Source organism: Alosa sapidissima, chromosome 8, assembly GCF_018492685.1.
Source record: "Alosa sapidissima isolate fAloSap1 chromosome 8, fAloSap1.pri, whole genome shotgun sequence".
Classification (NCBI taxonomy): Eukaryota; Metazoa; Chordata; class Actinopteri; order Clupeiformes; family Clupeidae; genus Alosa; species Alosa sapidissima.
In genome coordinates this window covers 38,250,583-38,255,582 of record NC_055964.1, presented here as the reverse complement: position 1 = coordinate 38,255,582, position 5,000 = coordinate 38,250,583, and the positions used below count along the sequence as shown (strand labels likewise).

General features: G+C 44.5%; 2 protein-coding genes across 4 annotated transcripts in view; both read left to right on the top strand.

Annotated features, from left to right (window-relative positions):
* slc7a4 (solute carrier family 7 member 4) overlaps nucleotides 1-1,385 on the top strand; it is a 21,041-nt gene extending 19,656 nt beyond the window's left edge. For 2 of the 3 annotated variants that reach the window (XM_042102284.1, XM_042102283.1), the window contains exon 6: nucleotides 1-1,385. This exon is cut by the window's left edge and continues 707 nt beyond it. The gene's annotated coding sequence lies outside the window, so the exon portion shown is untranslated. The other variant, XM_042102285.1, reaches the window with a different exon arrangement.
* LOC121716106 (chemokine-like receptor 1) overlaps nucleotides 1-5,000 on the top strand; it is a 965,204-nt gene that overhangs the window by 577,012 nt on the left and 383,192 nt on the right. The window lies entirely within an intron of this gene.

Genomic DNA, 5,000 nt, shown 5'->3' with positions numbered 1-5,000 from the left:
TGTAGAGGTGAAACGTTATCAACAGACAAAAGCTAGCTAGCTAGCTGTGGAGCTGATATGTTACCAACAGACAAAAGCTATCTAGCTGTATAGCTGATACGTTATCAACAGACAAAAGCTAGCTAGCTAGCTGTGGAGCTGATATGTTACCAACAGACAAAAGCTAGCTAGCTAGCTGTGGAGCTGATATGTTACCAACAGACAAAAGCTAGCTAGCTGTAGAGCTGATATGTTATCAACAGACAAAAGCTAGCTCGCTAGCTATAGAGCTGATACGTTATCAACAGACAAAAGCTAGCTAGCTAGCTAGCTGTGGAGCTGATATGTTATCAACAGACAAAAGCTAGCTGGGTATAGACCTGATACTTTATACTTTATCAACAGTCAAAAGCTAGCTAGCTGTGGAGCTGATACGCTACCAACAGACAAAAGCTAGCTAGCTGTAGAGATGATTGTTATCAACAGACAAAAGCTAGCTAGCTAGCTGTGGAGCTGATACGTTACCAACAGACAAAAGCTAGCTAGCTGGGTATAGAGCTGATACGTTACCAACAGTCAAAAGCTAGCTAGCTGTGGAGCTGATACGCTACCAACAGACAAAAGCTAGCTAGCTGTAGAGATGATTGTTATCAACAGACAAAAGCTAGCTAGCTAGCTAGGTGTGGAGCTGATACGTTACCAACAGACAAAAGCTAGCTAGCTGGGTATAGAGCTGATACGTTACCAACAGACAAAAGCTAGCTAGCTGGACAGTAGCATTGCACACAGCATTCCATTATTAAGTATCACTGTCCAGATTTGTGATGCTCATCTTTACTTGGTACCACCCCTGCTGAAAACACCAGCTAGAAACCAGCAATATGCTGGTAGCTGGTTTTAGCTGGTCTTTGCTGGTTTTAGCTGGTTTTTAGCTGGTTTTAGCTGGTCTTTGCTGGTTTTAGCTGGTTTTAGCTGGTCTTTGCTTGTTTTCTTCCAGCTCTAGCCATCGTGGGTGTTGAATGCTGGACTGATGTGTACTGTTTCAATGTCATGTGTCTCAGTCCCCTGAGGCTCAGATTCACTCTGCTGAGACGTCTACAAGTGTGTTCTGACTGAGATTCACACGTTCATTTCACATACAAAGATATGGTATTTAATCAGCAGTCATTGTATTTATTCATATTTATTTGCCATTAATATGTCTGTTATTTAATGCCTCTATTTCATCTATTGTGTATCTTGACAAATGTCAGATATAAAACCTTACCTCTCTCTCTCCCTCCCTCCCTCCCTCTCTCCATTATATGACCTGGAGTGTTGAAGCTCAAGCGCCGCTTGTGACGAGGGTCCTTGCGGTGTCCGTTCCCACGACAGATTAAAACATTCTCATCTAGATCACACAGTTTCTCTCCAGTTTCTTCTCGTCATTCTTCTTCGTCATCATGTCTTCACACACACACACACACACACATACACACACACACACACACACACTTCTCAAGACCCCCCCCCCCCGACAGACACACACACACACACTTCTCAAGACCCCCCCCCCCCTACACACACACACACACACACACACAGACACACACTTCTCAAGACACCACCCCCCCACACACACAGACACACACTTCTCAAGACCCCCCCCCCCACACACACACACACACACTTCTCAAGACCCCCCCCACACACACACACACACAAATACACTTCCCAAGATGTCCTAACCTAAACAGTTAGGTCAGTAGTCATGCCTTCACTGAGGTGTCGGTGAGTTTGGTATCACGGTGAGACAGACTGATGCCGGTGTCCCAGTGACTGTTGCCATGGACACACCCTCACACACACACACACACACACACACACCCTCACACACACAACATCCCACCCCCTCACAACATCCTGACGCAGCCTCTAGTAATCCCTTGAGAATTACAGAGTTTGCGCTGAAGCACAGATTGACCTAGATTATGCTCTCGCGCACACACACACACAGACACACACACACACACTTGCCAGCTCACATCCGTATAACAGCAGAGTGCATGATCTTATTTTCCCAAAACAAAGCTGATTCAGTGTTACTGTAACTCCAGATTGGTGTTGCTGTAGAATGCACAGGCCCCTTGCAGTGAACTCCACATAGATAGATAGATAGATAGATAGATAGATAGATAGATAGATAGATAGATAGATAGATAGATAGATAGATAGATAGATAGATAGATAGATAGATAGATGGATGGATGGATGGATGGATAGATAGATAGAGACTTTATTGATCCCAGTGGGAAAACAAACCTGTATGAATGTAAACTGTGGCATACACATTTCATGCTATTCTCAACTGAGCATGCTGTGTGTGTGTGTGTGTGAGAGAGAGAGAGAGAGAGAGAATGTTATTGTTCTTTGGTGCCACTAGAAGCTATAATCTCACTCCACACTCCAAGTGCAGTGGCTCACGTCAGAAATCCCGTCATGACTGAGTCACACACACTCATATGTAGACTCATATCAGCCTGTTCCTTTATTAATTCACACGCATATGTAGACTCATATCAGCCTGTTCCTTTATTAATAGACTCATATGAAGCCTGTTTCTTTAGACTATGATAAGGGCAGCCGTGGCCCACTGGTTAGCACTCTGGACTTGTAACCGGAGGGTTGCCGGTTCGAGCGCCGACCAATGGGCCGTGGCTGAAGTGCCCTTAAGCAAGGCACCTAACCCCTCACTGCTCCCCGAGCGCCGCCGTTGTAGCAGGCAGCTCACTGCGCCCGGAGTGTGTGCTTCACCTCACTGTGTGTTCACTGTGTGCTGTTTGTGTTTCACTAATTCACAGATTGGGTTAAATGCAGAGACCAATTTCCCTCACGGGATCAAAAAAGTATATATACTTATACTTATATGTAGACTCATATCAGCCTGTTCCTTTATTAATATAAACTCATATGTAGACTCATATCAGCCTGTTCCTTTATTAATACAAACTCATATGTAGACTCATATCAGCCTGTTCCTTTATTAATACAAACTCATATGTAGACTCATATCAGCCTGTTCCTTTATTAATACAAACTCATATGTAGACTCATATCAGCCTGTTCCTTTATTAGTACAAACTCATATGTAGACTCATATCAGCCTGTTCCTTTATTAGTACAAACTCATATGTAGACTCATATCAGCCTGTTTCTTTATTAATACAAACTCATATGTAGACTCATATCAGCCTGTTCCTTTATTAATAGACTCATATGTAGACTCATATCAGCCTGTTCCTTTATTAATAGACTCATATGTAGACTCATATCAGCCTGTTCCTTTATTAATACAAACTCATATGTAGACTCATATCAGCCTGTTCCTTTATTAATACAAACTCATATGTAGACTCATATCAGCCTGTTCCTTTATTAATACAAACTCATATGTAGACTCATATCAGCCTGTTCCTTTATGTGTGTATATGTTTTGGAAGTAGCCCAGCTGGCGTAGCGGATGGCTGCGTAGCCCGTGGGGTTGCGTGGGGTTGCGTGGGGGGGCTAGTGGCCCGTGGGGTTGCGTGGGGGGGCTAGTGGCCCGTGGGGTTGCGTGGGTTGCGTGGGGGGGCTAGTGGCCCGTGGGGTTGCGTGGGGGAGCTAGTGGCCCGTGGGGTTGCGTCTGTGGGCTAGTGGCCCGTGGGGTTGCGTGGGGGGCTAGTGGGAAGACGTGGAGTGGAGTGGCGTTGAGACCACTAGAGTCCAGTTGGGGACACTTTAAAGTGTTGAGACCACTAGAGTCCAGTTGGGGACACAGTAGATACTAGAGATCTGTGTATGTAAATATACGACACAAACAGCCAATGGCCTTAAAGATGATTTAATCACTAATGAAGCATTCCCAAAGGTATAACAAATGTCCTTTTGTATCCTGATATACTGAAGCATTCTCAAATGTATAACAAATGTACTTTTTTATCCTGATATAGTAGATCTGATAGAATCCTAGTCATTGTACTATGTCATTTTAAAATATACTGTATATATATATATATATATATACACACATCTATGATTGTCATGCCTTGACATAAAATGAACCAATCTGACAGAAATATATGTAAATTTAGTTACAAATGATGTATGAGCACGTCATGTATTTATGTATGAATGGAGGTTGACAAGCACCACAAGGAGAGTATGTATCACTCTTAACGATAGCACCACAAGGAGAGTATGTATCACTCTTAACAATAGCACCACAAGGAGAGTATGTTTCACAATAACAACAGCACACTCTGTAACAACAGCACAGGGTCTAACAACAGCACATGCTGTATTTCCCTCAAGCACCCTCAGATAAGAGAAAGAGTTTTAAACAACGCTATGGAGTTTTAGGGAACGCTATGGAATGAGAGTTTTAGGGGACGCTGTGGAATGAGAGTTTTAGGGGACGCTGTGGAATGAGAGTTTTAGGGGACGCTGTGGAATGAGAGTTTTAGGGGACGCTGTGGAATGAGAGTTTTAGGGGACGCTGTGGAATGTTTGAAACATTTTGCCGTAGCAACACTGTGGAATGTTTGAAACATTCTGCCGTAGCAACGCTGTTTCTGTTATGGTTGGTCTTGCACTCTCTGATTCTCTTGTTTGGTCGCTATGGCAGCAGCCGGCAGGTGACAGGTGTGCTCTGTGAGACGCCGGTGTGCTGCTGGCAGTCACCCAGCTTTCCCTCTGTCTCTCTCCTCCCCCTCTCTTCTCTCTCTCTCCTCCTCTCTTCTCTCTCTCTCTCCTCCCTTCCCTCTCTTCTCTCTCTCCTCCCCCTCTCTTCTCTCTGTCTTTGTCAGTATAAGCATAGTGACCTGCACACACACCATGCCCCCTCTCTTCTTCTCCTCCTCCTCCTCTCTTCCTCCCTCTTTCCTGTCCTTCCCTCCCTCCCTCCACACGCCATGTGCCCCTCCCCCCTGGCACTCTCTCCACTCCTCCACCTTCGAGTCTCTCTGTTCTATTGTTTGTTTGTTTGTTTTCTTGTTCTGTTTTTT